Raw genomic sequence first — 24569 nt, 5'->3', positions numbered from 1 at the left:
TAAAAAAATATTAAGTTTCAACCAAGCAAGATGAATTTTTAAAACAAAAGGCTATTTTTTACAAAAAGTAGAAATTTCATCTCAAAATGTGAAATTTCTGTAAAAAGGATAAATTTCCAACTTGATTGATTTATTTTGAAGCCAAAAAGAGAAACGTTTTGGAAAGCAGTTGAATTTTCAACTGAAAAAGCTAATTTTTTAACAACATAGTGGAATTTTCAAAATAGAAAATTAAATTTTCTACAAAATAGTTTTAACAAAAGATTGGAATTTTTAACAATAAGAAAATTTAATTTTTAACCAAATAGTACAATTTTCAACCTGCAAAAATGTACTTTTTCCAAAAAGACGAATTTTTAGGGAAGAAAGATTTTGTAGGCAATATAGAACAAAATTAATAAAAAATTTAATTTGCAACTAAAAAATATTAAATTTATACATAAAAGACAAATTTTCAACAATACTATTTAATTTAAAATATTTAATTTCAACGAAACAAGATGAATTTTTGAGCCAAAGTAGCAATTTTCTAACAAAGAGATGAATTTTCAAACCAAAATATGAATTTTCCACGCAGAAGATCAATCCTCAACTTCAGTTTTTCATTCTGAAGTCAAATTTTATAGAAGACGGTTACATTTTTAACAAAAAAAACATAAATTTTTCGCAAAATAAAATAACATTTTCAACAAAATAGTGAGATTTTTAACCTATAAGAATATTAAAAATGAATTTTCGCCAAAAAGATCAATTTTTTAGCCTGATTTTTTTACATTTTGTACCCAAAAATACCAATTTTTAAGAACACTGATAAATTTTCAACCAACAAAGATTGCTTCTCAACAAAATAGTGAAATTTAAAAAAATATATTTTTAACAAAATAGTGAAATTTTCAACATATACAGATTTTTTCTCGACAAAAAGATAAATTTTCAACAAGATAAAGGATCAGTTTTCTTTATCAAAATAGTGAAATTAAAAAAAAAACACTCAATTTTCAACAAAACTATGAATTTAAAAAAAAATGTAAATTTTCAACTTGATTTTTTAATTCTGAAACCAAAAAGACAAATTTTGTAGAAGACAGTTAAATTTTTAACAAGAAAAAATACACTTTCACCAAATTAGTGGAATTATAAAACAAAACTATTCAATTTTTAACATACAAAAATGTATTTTCAATAAAAAAAAGAAAAATTCCAACAAAACAAAATTTTCTGCACAATATAGAACAAAATTGCCAAGACATTTTATTTTCATCCTAAGAAGATTAATTTTATATTAAAAACTACAAATTTTCAACCAAACAATTCAATCAAAAAGAATTAAGTTTCAACCAGAAAAGATAAATTTTCAATCAATTTTACATATTTATTTGTTTCCTTTTTAGAGCCAAAAAGACAAATTTTTTAGAACAGTTAAATTTCCGACAAAAAAATATGAGTTTTTAACAAAATAGTCAAATTACAGATTTTATTATGTTCAAATAGTGCCATTTTATTAATTTTTAATATGGAATCTGTACATTCCATATTCAAAATTAACCGAATGCTCTCAATGGTTCAATAAATTGGTCTCATGATTCTCAGACGTAACAGAAAACAGGGCCTTAGAGCCCCAACTAAAAAGCAAATGATGAAATTGCTTTAAATTAAAAAATAAATAAATAAAAATTCAAATGGGCCAAAGAGACAAGACCTTATATATTTGAAAACACTTCCCAAAATTTCCGCACAATATATTAATTTCTCAAATTATAAAGCCGCCGAATCTAACAAGTAATAATTGGTCAAGTATTAGATAGTCACAGGCCCAAGGTTTAAGCGGAGAAAAAACATAGGGGGGGGGGGAGATTCTTGAAAAGGGAAGAAAAAGAGGAATCCTTAAAAAAGAGGAAATAGGGGAAACAGTATGAAGTCTGTAATATCTAAAAGATTTAATTAGATCAGACCCAAAAATTGTATTTATCACTAAAGAACAATTTCTTAATCTTTTAAAAAATATATTTCAATCTAAAGATTTATTCTCGCGATCAAACTTTCAGCTGCTGCAATTCTGGAGGTACAGAGTGGCCTTGACCGCTCACCAAGAACACGCACAGTACACAATCTTGAATCACGAACACGTGTTCCGATGCACGTAGATCGAGTTTTTCGTTTTTGTAACCTCATTAAATGAACGCATCCTCAAGGATTCCAGAAAGATTTTATCCAAATTTATAACCTTTCACTTGAAAAATCTTCGTATTTTTATTCATTCATGTATAGTGTTATCTCGATGTCAACAGAAAGAAAAGAACAGTGTAAGGAAAAGGTCACGAAAATCAAAATGGGAGAGGGAAATGTAAATGAAGAAATGGAAATGATGATAGGAGAAATAAAAAGAGTATTAGAGTGCACAAGCAAAAAGAGGAGTAGAAGTGGATGGGATGAGGAATGTAAAGAGAAGAAGAAGGCTAGGACGGAAGAAGAGGTTTGAAAGGTTGTAAATAGAAAGAGAAAAAGTAGGAGAAGATCAAATCCGGATATTGAGATTGTAGGATGGAAATAATATTTTATGGATTTTTTAGGAAGGGTAGAAATAAAATTTAGAAAAGGAAGAAAAGATGGTTGCGAAAGAGTCAAAGAAGTGGAAATAACCAGGGAAGAAATAATCAATATCTTAGAGGAACAAATGTATAACAGAGATGGATAAGAAAGGGATTAAAAAACAAACAGAATGATAATTATCAGAGGAGGTAAAGATAGGAAGAGAGAAGTTGAAGATAGTGAAGGTATATTTGAACGTTAATATGCAGGAAAAAATCAGAGGGGATGAGAGAAGTGAAAGCAATTAAGGAAGAGATTGGGCTCACAATAGGAGATTTTAATTTAAAAACAGAAGATAGAGGAGGACGGCCAGTGAAGTAGGGGGAGGGCTGAAGGCAGAAAATCCAAAGACAAGATACTGAAAGAAGAGAAAAATAAATTTTCAGAGAACTTTAAGGGGATGGGTTGATTTATCCTAAAAGGAAATAGATAGGAAGATGAGAAAGAAAAATATACACTCTCAGAAAGAGAAAAGAAATCTGTAACGGGGATAGGAAATGTATAATAAGAGATAGAAATAATTATGGCAAAAACAAAAAGGAGAAATAGAAGATTCAGAGTGCATTTAGCTGAAAAAGAAGTAGGTTAGGAAGGAGTAATGGGAGGAGTGATGGGAAGAGGGATGAGAGGAGGATTTTAAAGAGAAGAAGGAAGTAAGACAGGAATTAATAAAATGGAGAAAGGAGAAGAGTAGTAGAGCAGAATATAGGAGAAAAATATGTATTACTTAGGTTGGTGCGATTGAAAAAAAAGAGGAGAAAAGAACTTTAAAGAAGAGGTAGAGAAGGCTAGGACCTAATAAGAGGTTTGGAAGGTTATAAATAGAAAGAGGAAAATAAAGAAAAGATCAAATCAGGATATTGAGATCGTAGAATGGAAAAACTATTTTATGGATTTTCTAGGAAGAGGTGAAATAAAAGTTAGGAAAGGAGGAAAGGGTGGTTGGGAAAGAGACCAGGATTTGGACAAGGGAGGTAATAGACAAGGTGTTGGACGAACAAATGTATAACAGAGGAAGATATGAAAGAGAAAAAAGAACAAACATAATGATAATTATTATAAGAGGTTAAGATAGGAAGAGAGGAGTGGAAGATGGTTAAAGTATGTTTAAACTTTGATATGCAGGAAAAATCAGAGAAGATGAAAAAAGTGGAAGAAAATAAGGAAGAGATGAGGCTTATAGGAGATTTTAATGCAAAAAAAGAATATAGAGAAAAAACGGAATGGGGGGGGGGGGGTCAAGGCAAAAAATTCAAAGACAAGATACTGAATAGGGATGGGAAGTACAGGAATGGGAATATACAAGTTTAAGAAAAGAAAACTGTCATTGATTATGGTAATAGTAGAGGAAAAAATGAGAGAGAAGATCAAGAATATAGGAAAAAGAAAGACAACTTAGAGTAGCGCGATAAAAAAAAAGAGGAGAAAAGCAATACCTTTAAAGAAAAGGTAAAGAAGGCAAGGACGGAAGAAGAAGTTTAAAAGGTAGTAAATAGAGAGAGAACACGAAGGAAAATATTAAAAATAAGTATATTGAGGTTGAAGAATGGAAAAAATATTCAACCTATTTGCTAATAGTGGTAGAAAAAAAAGTTACGAAAGGAGGAAAAGATGGTTGGGATAGATACCAATTAATGGATATAACAAAGGGACGAAATAGTTAAAGTTCTATAGTTTACAAATATCAGGTTCAAAATGCAAAGAAGAAAGATAAAAAAGGCAGAGTAATCGAAGGAATGATCATTGGAGGAAGAAACCCATGTATAATAGAGAAGAATAAGAAAGACATAAAAGAATAAACAGAAGAAGAATTTTTAGAAGGGGCACAGATGGGAAGAGAGGAGTGGAGGAGAATTAGAAAGGAATTTTATGAAAGGAGGACAAGCCATCTTGTCCCCCTTTCATAAAGTTCCTTCCTTCCTACCATTAAGGAAAGAGATGAAGGAAAGAACATAACAAGGGAACCAGTACTCAAGATGTTTGGGAATAATGAAAGATTAAGAAACATCTGGTATAGATGAAATTCAAAATGAAGTCTGGCAATATAGGGTGAGGAGGGGTTAAACTAAACAAATAGCATAGATGCAATAGATGGAGAGGAGAGGAGTGGCCAAATTTATAGAAGGATTGGGTAATGCTGCCCATAGTGAAAAAAGGCAAATGGAAGGCGGTTAAAGATTATAGAGGAGTGGCGCTAATACCAGAATTGTGTAGAATATATGTAATTGTTTTTACGGAAAGAATGAAGAAAGACGTTAAGAAAAAAATATAAAGCATCCGCATCACACAGGACTTATAAGCTGAGTTTGAATCATTTGAACGACTTAACATAGAAAAAGTTACGGTGAATAAATTAATAAGAGAGAACTTAAGAAAGAGAGTATTTCAAATTTTTAAATGGAAAACCCAAAACAAGCAGGGAATGGTAAAGAATGGACTGGGCGATGGAAAGGAGTGAAGAGTCAAGTCAAAAGATAATAGAGCTCATAGAAAAGAAGAAATAAAGAAAAGCGGCAGGGGTAATGAAACAAGCATGGAGTATAGGAAAAAGAAAGTTCAAGAAATATTAGAGAAGGAGTATGTGTAAATGGTATATGGTGAGAGAAGAAGGTAAAAGGGATAAAATAAATATTTGAAAAGGAAAAAGGACATGGAAGGTTAAGAAGAATCTAGGGAGAGAAAGGGATGGAAGCTAAGGAGAAAGTGTTTAAAGCAGTTGGAGGAAAGAAGAGGGAAACCGATAGAATTAATGAGATGGGAAGAGGAAAGAAAATAGTTCTCTGTTGCTAGCTGGAGATATAGGAAAGGGGACTTTAATAAACCTTGAGGAATTAGAGAAAACAGACAGGGAAGGACAATTAATAGAAGGAAGAGTAAATATTGAGAAATAAGAATATAATAAATGTTATGAGACGATAAAAAGGAAAGGAGGACCAACTCATTTAGAAAAGGGTTAGAGGGTGAGAAGATGGACCAGTAACAAGATTTAGATTGGTAAAGGAGTTAAGAGAAGGGATGTATATGTATATAATAAAATGGGAGTAGGAAAATTGTGAGCCTGTATGGTCATGGTGTAGGAGAAGAATGGAAGATAGAGGATGCTTTATGGAAAATTCATTGTTTTGTCTTCAAAGTTAAATATTCTGAATCTTGATTAGCAATCTGTACGAAAAATGTTATAGACAAATAATTATTCATGCTGAACATTTTCCAATTTTAATTAAACATTCTTTCACTTTCATACTCTTGAAAAATATAGGTCAAACTACTTCATAATCGCAAATAGAGACTTTTTTGCTTTTTTCAAATACAAATCGTTCCTTATACATGGGATACTACTTTATACTAATAATTAGATGTTAACGTAAATTATTTAAACAATTTTTAATTCTGTTTAGACCATTTTCTCTGAGAAAAGAGTTAGAAGGTCGCAGTTTTTAGTAAAATTTTCCGCTTTTGATTTAATTTTCAATTAGAGTGAGATGAAAATTAATAAATTTCAACAAAAATAATTGTTTAACCAAATTGTTATTGTTTATAACTATCTTCTCCTGTACTAATGCTAGATTGTTGCTATTTTTTCCTAAATTTCTTACTTTTTGTTAATGTTTCATTCTGACCGAGGTAATAATTATTTAAATTTTATGAACATCATTGTTTAAACAAATTATTATTATTTATAGCTATCTTCTTCTATATTAATCCTAAATAGTTGCGTTTTATTTGGAAATGTTTTACTCGTGGTCCAATTTCTACTTAGTGAGATAATCATTAATGGAAGTTAAGAAACATCATTGTTTAAGCAATTCATTATTGTTAATTATAATAATATTTTTTAATAATGCTAGAAAATTGCGTTTTTCTTAAATTTTAATTTTTAGTCTCCTTTTTACTTAAAGTGTGGTAAGAATTTATTTAATTTATAAATTGTTGTCCACATCATACTTTTGAGGTAATAATTAATGCGATTTTTGCAACAAAATTGTTTGAACAAATTATTATTGTTTATAACTATCTTCTCATATAGTAATGCTAGACAGTTGTGGATTTTTTCTGAAATTTTTAACTTTTTAGCCATTTTTTACTTAGTGAGATATTAATTATGCAAGTTAACAAACATGATTGTTTAAACAATTTAATATGGTTTATAAGTATCTTCTCTTATAGTAATGCTAGAAAGTGACCGATTTTTCTGAAACTTTTAGTTTGTCTTTAACATTTTAATTAGAAACAAATAATGATATTCGTATTAATATTAATGTAAACAAAAAAGCAGTCAGTAACTACTTCAAGGAAAATTTACATTTAATATGACCCTTATAGAAAATTTGTAGATTATTTAAAATATCACTTTTGTTTCAAAAAATATATATTCACAAATATGAAGATATTGTTTAAAAAATGTTTCTCTTTATTATTTATATTTATTATTTTTTCATAACTACGGAGTCAAAACAAAGTTACAAATTTCTGAAAAAAATAACTTTCTATCAATTGTCTAAGAGAAGAGAGTTATAAACAATAATAAATTATTTAAATAAATACAATTGTTAAATTTTATTAACTTTTTACCTTACTCTATGTAAAAAGTGGACAAAATGTAAAACAATTTTTGATGAATTCTATTAATTTTTATCTCGCTCTAAGTGAAAAGAGGACAAAAGTTTAGTTAAATTAATATACTAAAAATAATAGTTTAAACAAATTGTTATTGTTTATAATTCTCTTCTTTTATATTAATATTAGATATTTTCAGTTTTTTCTGAAATCTTTAACTAAGTGGCAAATTTTCACTTAGTGAGATGATAATTATTGCAAGATAACAAATATCCTTTTTTTAAACAATTTATTTTTGTTTTTAACTATCTTCCTTTAGATAATTTTTAGAAAGTCGCGGTTTTTCAGATTTTTTTCAACTTATTTTCGATTTTCAATTAGATTGAGGTAATAATTACTCCAAATTAACAGAAATAAATTTTTAACAATTTATTATTATTTTTAATAACCTTATTTTTAAATAATCCTAGAAAATTACGGTTATTCTGGAATATTCGACTATTTAATATAGGGCGAGGAAATAATTATTAATAATTATTATTCTTAAATCTTTAACTTTGATTTAGATTTTAGTTATAAATAAATAATAAACAAACAATGAGTAGACTCATTTTTTTAAACAATTTCTTTTTTTTTAATGAATATATTTTGCTAAAATAAAACAGATATTTGAAATATTCTTCCAATTTTCTAGATGAATCATATCAAATATACATTTTCCTTGAAATGTTTATTGATAGCCTTTTCGTTTCAAAAATAAGAATTATTATTATTATTTATAATTGTATATTAACTAAAAGTTCAAAGAAAAGCTGAATATCTTAGAACAAACTGCAACTTTCTTGCATTACTCTAATTATCTAAGTTAGTTTTAAACAATAATTATATTAATTATTATCTTACTAACTAAAAAAGTGCAAAAATATAAGAATTCAGAAAAAACCCGTAGCTATCTCGCATTTCTATGGGAGAATATAGTTTTTTAACATTAATAATTAATTTAAACAATTATGTTTATTAAATTGCATTATATATTGCCTCGTCCTAAGTGAGAATTGGAATAAAAGTTGAATATTTAAGAAAAAACTGCAACTTTCTAGCAGTATTTTAACAGAACATTATTAAAAATAATAATACATTGTCTAAACAATCGTGTTTGTTATCTTACATGAATTCTAACCTTACACTAAATAAAAAGTGGACAAAAGGTGGAAATTTTTTTAACAAACAGCATGTTTCTAGCATTACTCTAAAAGAATATTATTATAAGTAAAATAAATTGTTCAAATCATTATTTTTGTTCAATTTAATTGACTATTGCCTTACTTTAATTAAATAATGGAAAACATATTTCAAATTTTGGAAATCCGCGACTTTCTAACTCTATTCTAATAGAAAATTCCTAAAAAGAATAATAAAATGTTTAAACAATTTTTATAAATATTTAATTAATAGTAGAAAGTAGAATTCAATGTATTAGAAACAATTTGTAAACAAAAATACCCTAACAAATCATAATTAGAAACAAAAACTCACAAAACGCAATTTTTCAATTATGGGGTTTTTTGGGAACCCTATAAAAAAGTCACTTATGGGGGTGGCTTTAAAAAGTAATTTTTGACTTGTATTCTACAGCTAATTATGAAGAGAATTGCAAAGTTTCAACTCAATTCACTTAATATTGAAGATTCTGTGTAAAATTTACAAAAACGTCTTTTTTTATGGGAAATACGTGTCAAACTTCACGGGGTTTGTGGAACCTATAAATATAATTTTTTAACGAATTGATTTTTGTGTGCCATCGAACAAATTTCTAGCCGATACGCATGAAAAAAAATCCCACAGATTTTTAAACCACCCTAAAAGTAATTAAGAAGAAGTTGCATTTTGAAACGGTAAATATAACGATAACCGCACTATAATCATTTCTTCTTTTCATGATGTAACGATAATGATAACTAGTTCCTTCAAAAACTAATTTATCCATCAGGCGTTGTAGAAATTCTAGTCATCTAATTTTATGAAGATCAGGTTATTTAAATAAAATAATAAAATAAAATAAAAAAGTAACTCATGGGAATTTGACGGGAATATAATTATGAGTTGTGATTGATAGAATAAAAATAGGTAATTCTGTCATTTCATCAGAGTTTAATTATGAGGCTTGATTTGGAATCCTGTGAGGCAGTTTGACCGATGAGCATCAATTACGGTGATTCCTAATCCGACGAAATTAATAAAGATTATAGTTATAGGAAAGGAAAGAGAACTGGAGAATGAAAAATTAGTTGGTATGGGCTGTGGCAGGTTGCGCGGAGGGAAGGCGAAGCGAAACGAAGCGAACCGAAGCGAGTCGAAGGAAGCGCGTAAGAATGTAAGGATGTTAGGTCATTGACTGCTGCTGCTCGGCGATCCGCGAGCGTCCAAGGACACCCGCTTCGACCGACAGACCGACCGACCGACCGACCGATCCCGATGGTCTCTTTTCCCTACGTCCTTCCCCTTACGTCTTAAGCCTATGTCTTACGCTTACGCCTTACGCCTTTTGTCTTACGCTTACTACTTATGCCTTACAATCTTACATCTTAGTTTTTACACCTTATTACTTACGCCTTATGTCTTACGTCTTACGCCTTATGTCTTACGCTTACGCATTATGCCTTATTTCTTACAGCTTACGCCATATTCCTTACATCTTAGTTATTAGTCCTTATTACTTACGACATATGCCTTAAGTCTTATGCTCAAAGTCTTACGCCTTATGCCTTAAGTCTTACTCCTTGTGTCTTACACTTACTCCTTGTGACTTATGCCTTACACCTTATGCCTTACAACTTAGTTATTACGCCTTATTACTTACGTCTTATGCCTTATGTCTTACGCCTTACGTATTACGCTATTATGCCTTACGCCTTACTTATTACGTCTTAGGTCTTATACCTTAAGGCTTAAGTCTTATTTATTACGCCTTATGTCTTAAGTCTTATGTCTTACAGTTTACGTCTTATGTCTTACGTCTTACGTCTACAGATCTTCACTTACAAGTAAAAATTTTCTTAACTTAAAGGTCTTATAGGATCAGGATTCTACATTTATATTTTAGACGTGAGTAGAAACCCTATAAAAGGGGGGAATAAGCAGAATAGGGAATAGGAATTTTCAAAAAGATAGAAGGAATTTTTAACCAAATAATTGAATTTTCAATTAAAACAGATGTATTTTTAACCAAATAATTGGATTTTAAAATAAAATAGTATATTTTCGACCAAAAATGGAATAGGTTAATTTCGAATTTGAAACATTAATTTTCAATTGGAATAATTGAATTTGAAACTAAAATAACGATTCTGTCACTAGAGTTGACATTTCAGACAAATTAATTTTCTGCCAAAGAAAAATTTCAACTAAGGAGCAAAATATTACAATTTTCAACCAAAATGATGAATTTTTAACTTAAATGATGAATCTTTACGTGCTGGAATAGTTGAATTTTCAATCAAATAGTTAGATTTTTAAACAAGAGAAGAGAAGTCATTTCTGCAAAAATACTGTATTTTCAACCAACTAGTTCAATTTCCAACATTGCAGTTAAAAAAATTAATTTAAGCCAAAAATAAAAGCGAATTTAAAAAAAAAAGAAAGTGATAAATTTTTTTATTAAAATTATGAATCTTTAACTAGAATATTTGAAATTTCAACCGAAAAGATTAATTATCTACAACAACAACAAATAAATTTTGACATAAGAATTAAATTTTAAACTAAAAAAGATGAATTTTAAACCAAAAAGAGTTAAATTTTTAACCGAAAGAAATAATTGTATGCAGAAATACGATTTTTTTAAACAAAACACAAGAATTTTTAACCAATAATTAGTTAAAGTCTTAGCTGAAAAAAAATTAATTTTCAAACAAGAAGATGAATTTCTACTACAAAAAAATGAAGTTTCTACAAAAAGAATCAAACTAAAAATTAAATTAAAAAGGTAAACTTCCAGTTTCAAAAATTAATTTTCAACTAAAAATAAAAAGGAATTTTCTACAAAACAATTTAATTTTGGATGAATATGATGATTTTTCAATTATAATGATACATTTTTCATAAAAATGATAATTTTAAAAAATTGAATTTTTAACTAAAAAATGCTTTTCAAACAAATAGTTCAATTTTCAACCCTGAGAAATAATTTTTGATTAAAAAAATAAATTTCCTTTGAAAAAAAACATGAATTTTTAACAGAAAAAGATAAATTTGCAACCAAATAGTTGAACTCTGAACTAGAAAAGATGAATTTCAAACAGAGTAGTAAAATCTTCAACTAAAAATGATTAATTTTTAACGAAAAATGTAAGAGGTAAACTTCCAGTTTTAAAAATTAATTTCGAATTAAAAATAAAAGCGTATTTTCAATAAAGTAGTTAAATTTGCAATCAAAGTGGTAAATTTTCAACGAAAATGACAAATTTTTTATAAAAAAGTCTAATTTCCAACAAAAAAAATTTAATTTGTAACTAAAATGATTTAATTTTAACCAAATAATTTAATTTTTAACTAAAAGATATTTTTACAAAATTCGTTTTTTTACAAAATAGATGATTTTTTAACCAATATGAATTTTAAACGAAATAGTAAAATTTTGAACTAAAAGTGGTAAATTTATCACCAAAAATAGAATAGGTTAAATTCCAGTTAAAAGAATTAATTTCCTACTAAAAATAAAACCTAATGTTTAAAAAACATGTTACATTTTCTACTAAATTAATCTAAACAAAATGAATTTTCACAAAAATGTTTAAATTCTTAAATCATAAAGATCACTTTTTATTCAAACAGTTGCATTTTTAACCAAAAAGAATAATTTTTTAACCAAGATGGAAAATAGTTAAATTTTCAGTTTAAAAAATTAATTCTCAACTCTCAGCTCAAAAATTAAACTATCTGGTAGAAAATTGAACTATATTTGGTCAAAAGTTGAATTAATTTGTAAAAAATTCAGTTTTTTAAGTGAACTCTTTTTAGTTAAAAATTTGTTGTTCTTAAACTGAAAATTTAACTATTCTATATTGGTTAAAAATGCATCTCTTTTTAATGAAAATACAACTGCTTGATTGAAAATTGATTTTCGTTTGTTAACAATTTAACCATTTTTCTGAAAATTCATCTATTTTTTTATTTTACTTTGGTTGAAAATTTAACTTATTTGTTGAAAATTCGTTTTTTTTTGTTGGTAATTAATTCTTTTATCTGGAAAGAAACCTATTCTATTTTTAGTTGAAAATTTACCACGTTTAATTAAAAATTCTTGTATTTAATAAAAAAGATCGTCTTTTCGGTAAAAAATTATATCTTTTGTTTGAAAATTAAATTGTTTGGTTAAAAATTAATCTTTTTTAGTTAAAAGTTAAATGTTCGTGTTGAAAGTTCGTCTTTTCTTATAAACCAAATTTAACATTTTAGTTTTAAAATTCACCATTTTCATAGAAAAATTACGTATTTTGTTGACAATGTGTTTTTATTTTCAGTTGAAAATAGATTAGTAAAAAATTATTTCTCTTGGTTGAAAATTTGAAAAGCCAAAAATTAATTATAAACAAAATAGTTTAATTTTCAATTAAGAGAAATAATTTTTTGCCAAGAATACGATTTGTTAACAAAAAACATGAATTTTCAACCAAATAGTTAGTCTTAGCTAAAAAAATCAATTTTCAAGCAAGAAGAGAAATTTCAAACCAAATAGTTGAATTTTCAACTAAAAATGATACATTTTTAGCCAAAAATCTATAAAAAAAAAGTAATAAACATTTTCTACCAAATAATTAAATTCTCAACTAAAAAAATTTAATATAAACAAAATAGTCAATTTTTCTATCAAGAAAAATAATTTTCTGACAAAAATAAGATTTTTCAACTAAAAACATGAATTTTCAACCAAATAGTTAGTCTTAGATAAAAAAAATCAATTTGCAAACGAGAAGACAAATTTCAAACCAAACAGTAGAATTTTCAACTAAAAATGATACATTTTTAGCCAAACATAAAAAAAATTCAAAAAAAAGGTGAATTATCAAGATAATTTATCAGTTTTCAACTTAAAAATGCAATTTTTCAACCAACAACTGGATTGTTGAATTTTCAATTCAAAAAATTAATTTTCGACTAAATAATTAAATTTTCGACTAAACAAATTAATTATAAACATTTTTTGCCAAAAATACGATTTCACATTGACTCAAGATTTAACTATTTTATTGAAAATTTGTTCTTATTTTTAGTTAAAAAATAATTTTTTAAACTAGAAATCAACCTTTTTCATTGTCAGTAAAAAAATGTATGGTTGGCAGTATTTTGGTATTTGTTGTAGAAAATTCTTTCTCTTGTTTAAAAATTTAATAATACAAATTTTCCAACAAAACAGTAGAATTTTCAACCTGAAAATGTGATATTGTTCCGTGGGTTGTTCAGTCAACCCCATAATCGGCTACCCGCTATTCCTCTGGGAGGAGCGACCTTCCTGGAAGAGTGAACCGCAATCGGCGCTCCATTAAACCATTTTCGTTCACGTAAAAGCAATTTCTGCCTAACCTGGCTTAGGCCTTTTGAATAGTCACAATTCACCCTTCGACCCATTCCTATTTCCCTAAACTAAATCCTCAATTCCTTATCCTACCACTCCGCTGACTTTGACCCAACCAAGATTTATTTTTATTCCTTTCCCTTTTTCATTTTTGGGAAAGTTTACGCAATTTTATGACACTGAAAGTAAAGCATTCTGCAATTTACTGTTACGGATTTTATTGCTTTCCGTGCATAATAGTCGAGATAATATTTTCTCAGGCTATTACGATTTACGAATTACGACCGAAATTCTTCACTGACTTTCCTAAAGTCACTTTTTATCATCAATTTCATCAGTTTCGTCAACATAAAGTAGATGAAATTCCTGATCCAATTTTATGAAAAAAGTTTCTGTTTATTATACGATTTCTCTATCGGGGTAAGCGCGACTCACTAAGTGAGGAAGGGGGATAGCGAACGCTAACCCACGTACCCTCACTGTCTCGAGATCGACACTTTCTGCGTCTAGGAGAGTCATTCTTAGACACAAGAAAGGTTTAATTTTAAAACAAAAAGAAAAAAAGAATTTTCAATGAATAGTTAAATTTTAAAACCAATTAGTTCGATTTTCAACAAAAGAAGTGAATTTTCAACTCAAATGTTACTACTTAACAAAAAGGTAAAAGTTCAATTTTCTACCAAAAAGGGATGATTTTTAACTAAAAATTATTAGTTTTCAACAGCAACAAAAAAAACTAATCTCTAACAGAATATTTGAATTTTCACCAACGGAGATGAATTTTCAACTAAAATTATGAATCTTTAAAAAAATACTGTTAAATTTTCAATCATAAAAGATGAATTTCCGACCAAAAAGATTAATTTTATTCAGAAAAGGGAATTTTTTAACAAAAAGGATTAATTTTCAACTAGAAAGAGAGAACAAATTTTCAACAAATATTTTCAAAAATAGTATAATTTTCAAAAAAAAGGGGCATAAATTTTCAACTAAAATATTGCATCTTAATAAAAAAAAACATTAAAGTTTACATAAAAAAAGAATTTTCAAATAAAAAGAATTAGTTTTGAAAAAATAATAATAATTCTCAACAAAATAGATCAACTTTCAACCAAAAAAGTTGAGTTTCCAACTAAAATGATGAATCTTTAAAAAGAAAACTGTTAAATTTGCAATCATAAAAGATGAATTTCCAACCAAAAAGATGAATTTTCTTCTAAAAAAGGTAAATTTTAATCTAAAAATGATTAATTTTCAACCAGTAAGAAAAAATAAATTTTTAACAAATAGTTAAATTTTCAATTAAAATGTTGCATCCGAACCAAAAAAAAAAACATTTTGATTTCCTACCAAAAAAAAAAAAAGAAATTTCACCTAAAAAGAATTAATTTTAAAAAATAACTAATTTTCAACAAAATAGTTGAAGTTTAAAATTTTTAAAGAGAAGAATTTTCCACTAAAAAGGATTAATTTAAAAAAAAAAAAAAACTAATTTTCAACTAATAACTAACTTTACAACAAAAGAGATGAATTACAATTAAAATATTGCATCTCATAAAAAAAAACACACATTCTTATTTTCTACCAAAAAAGAAGAATTTTCAACTAAAAAAATTAATTAAAAAAGTAATTTTTAACAGAATAGTTGAGTTTTTAACAAAAGAGATGAATTTGTAACTAAAATGATGAATTTTCAGTACCAAAAAGAACAGTAAATTTTTCACAAAAAAGACTTACAGCCAAGAAAAATAAATTTTTTTAACTACAAATTATTCATTCACAACAAAATAGTTTCATTTTGAACAAAGGAGATAAATACTCAACAACAATTATGATACTTAAACTAAAAAACAGTTATAAATTTCCAACTAAAAAGATGAAATTTCAAATAAAATTTTGAATTTAAAAAAAAGTGATTTTCAACAAAATGGTTTAATTTTCAATAGAAGAGATGAGTTTTCAACAAAAAATATGAATTTTAATAAAAAAATAATTATAAATTTTCAACCAAAAAAAAAAAAAATTTTCAGCAAAATAAATCCATTTTCTACAAAAGAGATGAAATTTCAAATGGTTATGAATCTTGAACCAAAAAAGAAGTTAACTTTTCAACCAGGAAGATTAAATTTATAGCAAAAAAATAAATAAATTGTCAAGAAATTACAAGAATTTTCAACCAAAAACTTGAATTTTCATAAAAAAAGAGTAATTTTCGAAAAGATAAAATTAATTTTTGACAAAATAGTTAAATTTTTATTCAAATAGAATTTTTAAGGCAACAATTCAACTTTCCACCACAACCTGTTGAATTAACAAGTAATTAAAAAAATATTATTTTTTCTCAAAGATAGATTTTATGCAAATGAGACGAATTTCAAAGAAAATACATCTATTTTTGTATGAAATAGTTGAGTTTGCAAGTGAAAAGATCAATTTTCAACCAGAAATGGAGAAATTAAAGATCCAATTAACAAAATTAATTTTTAGAGAAAAAAAATGTTCAACAAATTGTTAACTTTTCAACCAGAAAAGATGATTTTTTAAACAATAAGATTATTTTATACCCAAAAAGACGAATGTTTACAAAATAGTTAAATTTTTAATTAAATCGATTAACTTTTAACTAAAATAATGAATTATTAACCAAAAAAATTATTTTCCAAGAAAGAAATTCAAATTTCAACTACAAGCTGTTGAATTTTTAAATAAACAAGAAGATGAATTTTTCGCGAAGATTAATTTTCTACGAAAAAGCTGAATTTGCAACAAAGAACCATCAAAAATGGAATAATCACATTTTCAATTTTTTTAAAAATAAGTTTTTACAAAAAATGAATGTTACATAAAATTAAATTTTAATTTTAAGTTAAAAAAATAATTTCCAACCCAAAAAAAAACAGCAAAATAGTTACATTTTTCAAGAATAGAATAAATTTTCAACAAATTAGTTCAATTTTGAAACAACAAAATGTCTTCATAACCCAGCTGTTGAATTTTCTACAAATTAGAATTATTGTCGCCAAATAGTATAATTTTGAATAAAAATCATGAATTTTTAACGAAGAGCAGTATTTTTGTACCGAAAAGACGAATTTTTTAACAAAATCGATGAACTTAGGACTAAAAAATATCAATTTTTACCCAACATTTTTTTCATTAATCGAATTATTCGTTTTAGGAAAGTTTGCCATAAAAAATTGTCCATATAAGATAAATTTAATAATTTCGAGATATTACAAAATGAAATTGTCTAGAAAATGTTAATATTTTCATTTAAAATTAAAAAATTTGGAACATCTTGACTTTGAAATTAAGAAGACTGTCAAATTCCGAAAAATAAAACTCCCGACACTAGAAAATTCCAAAAAAAGAAAATATTCAAGATGGAAAATTCCCGAAAAAAATTGCCTAGAGTTAATTATATTATCGTATTTAAAAATGTTATTCCGAAAATTTCTAGTTTTCTCTAATTGTTATTTATCATTATTTCACGTATTTTATGATGTCCTAGATTTTATTTTTCTCCATTTTTCGAACATTCCTTAAAATCAACTACTAATGCTCCCAACCTAAGATTGTTCATTTTAAACTATTTTATCAATAAATTACACAATTTTACAACTTCAGTTTAGGTTAATTACGAAATATTGAAAAATAAAATTTAAATGAAAAATCGTTTATCCAATGGGCTAAAATCCTTTTATTTTGAAAGTGGCTTCCGAAAGGGTCAGTTTGCCCAATACCCTGAAATACGGCTGTCCAGAAATAGGATTAGGATTAAGTGTAACCAGTACAGATTAAGATGGGGTTAACCCTTAAGGACTCCAAAGGGTAATTTACAACTTGTATTCAAAATTTCCGAGGCTATAATAACTATTCAGTATTCATCTATTCATCCATTCACTCTAAACACCAACAAGAAGAAGAGGTTACTCTCAGTTTGCGAAATTATTCAACTCAAAGAGTTGCTTTTCATCTAACCAAAATCGTAAATTTGCTAAGGGTCCTCAACAATTTGTCAGGGTCTCAGCAAATTTCTGGAAACGGGTTTACCTGCAATGATTACTTATTGGTTTCTTATAATGATACCAGTTCTGAACGGTTTCGAAACAAATCATTTTTGGATTTTGACCTCTTATTTGATGCATAAATAAATTTTTTAATACCAAAGGTAAAATAAACAAAAGCTTATATAAATTTAATAATTTGGTATTGGCTACACATTTCGAACACAATGTGTTTGGAAACAACAGAAAAACAGACGGATCATTTTTGTTGCAGCTCATTTGTTATACATTCGAAATAAAAAAATGTTTTCTCAAAATAAGAATCAGTTGTGAAACTATTGGGTTGAAAAATAAGTCCGTTTGCTTTTTTTTTGTAGAAAATTAATGATTATTTCTGGAAAAGTTAGTTCCTGAAATGAGCAATTGTTGGTTTCTTATAAAGATTCCAGTTTTAAACCATTTCTAAACAAATCATTCTTCAGTTTTGAGCTCTAATTAAATACATAAATAAATTATTGGTGCCAAAGGTCAAATAAAGAAAAAAAATTTAATAATTGTAAATTGGCTATACATACACTTTGGACACAATGTGGTTGGGCTCACAGAAAAACAACTGAATCATCTTTGTAGTAGCTCATTTCTTATGCACTCCTTATAAAATATTTTTTTCTCAAAAGGGAAAATAATTCAAGCTTGAAACTATTTGGTTGGTAAATAAGATAGTTTGGCTTTTTTTGTAGACAATTGATTATTTATTTATTGCATAAATAAAGCATAGCTTAATCGATTAGTTCATTTTTTTACCAATTTCATTATATCGCATTCGTAAAATCTCAGATACTTTTTAATAAAAAACCCGATTTAGGTGATTTTTGACATTCTCCTTATTTGTGAAAGTTTTTTCAATTAGGGAAAACAGCTACGGGAAAAAAATGGCTAAGCCTTGGCTATAGTGTTTTTCTTTATCCTCCACATTCACCTGACTTAGCATCCTCTGATTTCCATTTATTCCGTTTGTTACTAAATTCCTATGAATTCCTTTGAAATAATTAATGATCAATCGTCTACAAAAAAATCCGAACAGACTTATTTGCCAACCCAATATAACATATAACATAAACATTGCTGCTTTCTTAGACAATAAGAGGAAACCAAATAGCGCATCAAAACACACATCCAATACCATTTAACCTTTTATTTTTATTTCCATCTAATTAATTAAACATGTTCTTACAAAATAATAGGAACAATGATTTTATGTTATATATTTAAAAAATCTAATTTCCAAGCGAAAATAACGACTTTTATACAAATCAGTTAAAATTTATGATAGAGAATATGAATTTTAACCAAAGAATTCATATTTTCAACCAAACAGTTAATTTTTCTATTTAAAAAAATGATAATAAAAGAAAAGCGAATTTTTAAATGGAAGTTTTTTTGTTTACCACAAACGACGAATTTTCAACAAAACATACATTTTAAACCAAATAGTGGAATTTCCAAACAAAAAGATTGCTTATTTACAAAAAAGACAAATTTTTGACAAATAACACCAATTTTTAACTTAATAGTTTAAACAATGGTTGTAATGTGAATTTCTAGAAAAATCTATAAAACAAACTAAAAAAAAACAATATTTTTAAACAAAACAAAAAAATAATTTTCAACTAAAATGATAAATCTTCAAAAAAAAAAAAAAAGAACTTTTAAGAAAGTATTTCATCTTTTAGCCAAGTGGTGGAATTTTCAATCTCAAAAGATGCATTTTTAACGCAAAATGTAATAATTGATAGTTGAACAAAAAAATTTTAATTTAAAATACAAAAACATTTGGATTTAGCCAACACAATGAAACTTTCAACAAAATACTTTCTACTAGGTTTTTAAATTTTCTACAAAACAGTTGAACTTTAAACAAAAAAACTTAATTTTCATTCGAAACGGATGAAAAAGGCGGAAAAATAGATATTTTCAATAAAATAGTTAAATTTTTAACTAAAATAGATAAATTCTCAACTATGTTCGAAGCCTCAAATCAATCAATAAAAAAGGCAGTCAAAAATAATTTATAGTAATTAAATAATTAATTAATATTAATTATTAATGCAAATTGTGAGAAATGATTTATTTTAAATTGAAGGAACTTTGCTTATTTTTTAGTAAATTGCTAATTTTATCATTTAACATGCGTCATTTGAGCTATGCATACACCTTTTTCCTAAAAGTTAATAAATTTTACTATTTCTAATGGTAAATTTTGCCCTACAAAAATAAAATATAAATTAAAATGTTTACATTTGAAAACTGCGTAAAACATGAACTTAAATTTAAAATCTTTTAAAATAGATAACATAAAACCAATATTTAGATGAATTAGATGAACATAAAAATATGGAAAAAATTTTACAATAAAGTATACAAAAAACTATTAACTTTATGAACTGAAGGGCATACAAGAAATTTATAAACTTGGAAAATTATATCATTTATAACGATTTTGAGCTAGGAACATTAATTTATATATTCAAATTTGTTTCGAATTATTTTTAAATATTCTGTTACAAATTTGTATTGAAAAAAATCATTTACAAATTTTCTAGGAATCTAATAATAATTTTATTATCTTATAACATTATTTTTTTTTTTAATCCTGAAAAACTATAAAAATTACTTTAAAATCATCCACATTCTTTTTTGATTATTTTGGAAATCTCGCATTAAATATTCTTTTAGAATTAATTTTTCAACCAAAAATTATTTTTTGTTTTTCTAGGAATTTCGTGTGCAAAATCTTTTAATTCTGCATTGTTTTTTAGATATTTTGAAATCTTTTCAATTTAAAAATATTTTTTGAACCTTTTCAAAACTTCCAAATATATTTTAAACTTACTCAATTATTTTCCAAATGAACATTTGTTTAATTTTCATTTATAAATCAATTTTTCAAATACTTTTTAAATATTAACCGAAAATTAATTTTAAAAAAAGAAATAAAGACCATTTTATATTTTCCCAAAAAACTTAAAGAAATTTTTTTAAGTTTCTAAGGTATAAATATTTGTGAAAATGTATATTTTTTTATTATAATTTGTATATTTGAGTTGTCATTTTCTATCCTGCAGTTTTCTGAAATACCTTGTCGATTTAAACAAAATTAAAAGAATCAATGAAAAATTATACAAATTTTTGAAATGTAGAAACTTATACTTTATTGCTAATTTTTTTACTTTTCTGACACGATTTTTTTCTTGGTCAGCTATTCGTTTATAAACTATATTTTTTTGTTGTTAAATTTTGTTAGTTTTTGTACGAAAAATTGCAGTTTTTAACAAATAAATTACAGTTGCAAAAATGTTGTACTTTCTCGCCAAAATTTCAATAAACGTTTTATTATTTCATTTCTCTTTATTAACTAATGAAGAAATGACTTTCAGGTTACCTGAAATGTTAATTTTTGCACTTTCTTAATTTTAAAATTAAAAATTAAAAATAACTAAAATGATAATACATAAAAAATTAATTTAAAAAAAGGCGTTAATTAAAGCAAATAAAGAAAACAAATATATACTAGCAAATGAAGAAAAATGTATTTTTGAAATAAAATCCAAATTGAGTAATAGACCATTTCTATCATTCAAAGTAAAAATATGGAATTTTACAACAATACGATGACTTGTTAACAAACTAGTTGAATTTTCAACAAAAGAAATGAGTTTTCTAATAAATTTATAAATCTACAACCAAAAAAACTGAATTTCTTAAAAAGAATTTCAATTTCAAACATTTAATTACATTTTTAAATAGAAAAGAAAATTTTTATTAAAATAGCTGAACCCTTTACTCTACAGAAATTTTTATTACCAAAAAAAAAAAGAATTGTCAAGCTAGAACCAACACGTTTCAACAAAAGTGTTAAATTTTCTTAAAAAGTCTTTTTCAACGAAGTAGTTAAAGCTTCTATCAAAATATTTTAATTTTGAAAAAATACATGAATTTTCAACCAAAAAAGATAAATTGTCAAGGAAAAATAGAATAGTTGATATTATTCTAACTACAAAAGATTTAAATTTAAAATCAGTCACAAACCAATTGAATAAAAAAAAACGTATTTTCAATAAAACAGTTTAATTTTCGAGAAAAAGGACTAGTTTTAAAGAAAACCGTTTAATTTTCAACAAAATAATTTAATATCCTTCTAAAACAGTTGAATTTTCTTTCAAATGGTCCAATTTTTAATGAAAAAATATTAAACTTTAACCAAAAACAATTCTACAATAGTTTCTTCCAAAAGAGATGCATTTTGAAACGAAAAAAAAGACAAAGGGGGAATTTTCTGATGAACAGTCGCATTTTCTACCCGAAAATATGAATTTTCAACAAAAAAATATGATTATTCACAAAAATGTTTTATATTTAATCAAAAAAGAGCAATTTTCAATCTAAGAAGATATGTTTTGTACCAAAAAATACAAATTTTCAACTAAAAAAGTTCATTTTTGATCTAGCAATGGAAAATTTATCATTTGAAAAAATTGAAAAAAACTAGCTTTCAACAAAATAATTAAATTTTTAACCAATGAGAGGAGCCTTTCTGAAAACAAATAATTTTTCAAGTAATTAGTACATTTTACCCAAGAAGTTGAATTTTCAACCTAAAAATATAAATTTTCAACAAAAAAGTTAATTTTGGACCAAAATGTTGCATTTCTAACAACAAAAATAAAATCTCAAATCATAAAGATTAGTTTCATCTGAAAAAATTAATAATAAACAAAAAAAACGAGTTCTCAACAAATTGATTTAATTTCTAACCAATGAGATGAATCTTCCACTAAAAAAGAAATGGTTAACAAAGTAGTAACTTTCACCAAAAAAGCTGAATTTTCAGATAAAAAAGATCAATTTTCACCGAATAATGTAATAGTATATATTTCAAGCATAAAACTTTTTAATTTTGTTTTCTTTTTTTGAATTTCATGCAGTTCTAAAACATGAGACGATCAATCACATTATTACTTGTTTGTGAACTTCATTCAGTTCTGAAACATAAAGCGATCAATCACATTGTCAGTCGTTTCTGAATTGCATGCAATTCTAAAACATGCGAGGATCGATCACAATATTATTTGTTTATGAATTTCATACAGTTTTAAAAACACAAGGCAAGAAAATACATTTTTTTAAACAAATGAAATGCGATTGATCATCTAATGTTTTGGAACTGCATGAAATTCATGACCAACAGTGTGATTGATCGTCTTATATTTTGATCTGAATGGATTTCATAAATAAATAAAAATGTGAGTGATCGTCTCATGTTTTAGAACTGTTGATGGAATTCATAAACACATAACAATGTGATTGATCGTCTTATGTTTTAGAATTACATAAAATATAGAAAAAATGGCTATGTGATTGATCGCTTTAAGTTCATGTCAAAAAGTATAAATGCGCCCTGAATTACAGTGCATTGGTGCAGTTTTTTTAATATAGCGAAAAAAGAAAAAGAAAAATTATAGACGCATCGACGTGACTTGCAGTAAGGTCGGAAAAACATTGTTCGCCTTTTGATTTTAAATATGAAAAATATTCTGCTCGCTAAATAAATATATAATAATTTCTAGGTGTACCTTTTTAGTGAAATCATTACTTTCTAGTTGTTTACCCACATAGTTTCGACCATACGATTTTTAAAGTTTGTTGGGACTTACAATTTGCAATGTTTGGTGGGACTTACGATTTTAAATGTTTGGCGGGACTTACAATTTTCAATGTTTGGTGGGACTTACGATTTGTAATTCCAGCTATTTTGAGCAATTTTGATTGTCTCCCTCTTGTCAGTACACATGTAAAATGTTTGTATACATTTTCTCACGTTCTCCTTAATCTGAAAGAGCTTTAAATTCCAGATCGAAAATCGAAACTGGTTCGAACGAGGGTGGCTCATCGTCCCTATTCACTAAGAATAAATGCATTATTCCAGGTCACCCTTTCACCCAATTCTCACACGTGAAATAGTTTTGAAGGGTATGCATGAATTTCCCGTTCGCGGAAGGATGAAAAATCGGTCAATGAAAGAGAAAACGAAATGCTGAAACGAAAGGGCATCGAAGAATCCGAATACGGGGAGGATCTATATTCCCTTTTTTTTCTCCCATGACCGGGGTGGTTTTCAGCAAAGTCATCCGATCCTCCTGAAATTCAAAATCCACAAGATTAGCTAGCGGCTGCAGAGGAATTGAGTCCCAGCTACTCAGGTATCATTTTAGTAGTCCGTACAACTGTACAATTTTCAGTCAAAAAATATGAATTTTTAAAGAAATGGACGAATTTTTAGATAAATTTTGGATGTTCCAAAAAATAATTAAAATTATGACAAAATACTTACCTTTTTAATCAAATAGTTAAGTTTTCAAACTAAAAAAATAATTTTTCAATTAACACTAGGATCTTTAAATTTTGAGTCTAGAAAATTAATTTTTTATAAAAGAAACAAATTGTTAACGAGTTGAATTCATAAAAAAAAACAACTAATTTTTAAGTAAGTCGTTAAAATCTCAACCAAAAAGATGAATTTTCAATAAAAAATATTACTACTAAATAATTACATTTTTAAATAAATAAATAGTTTAATTATTAACCAAATAGTGGAATTAACAATAAAAAATTGTCATTTTTAACCAAAAATATAAATTTTCAAAAAAGTTCATTTTAAACCAAATAGTTGAGTTTCTATACAAAATGATGAATTTTCAATAAAAAATATTACTACTAAATAATTACATTTTTAAATAAATAAATAGTTTAATTATTAACCAAATAGTGGAATTAACAATAAA

This window comes from Belonocnema kinseyi, chromosome 5 (assembly GCF_010883055.1).
Source record: "Belonocnema kinseyi isolate 2016_QV_RU_SX_M_011 chromosome 5, B_treatae_v1, whole genome shotgun sequence".
Lineage (NCBI taxonomy): Eukaryota > Metazoa > Arthropoda > Insecta > Hymenoptera > Cynipidae > Belonocnema > Belonocnema kinseyi.
This window is presented reverse-complemented; position numbering follows the sequence as displayed.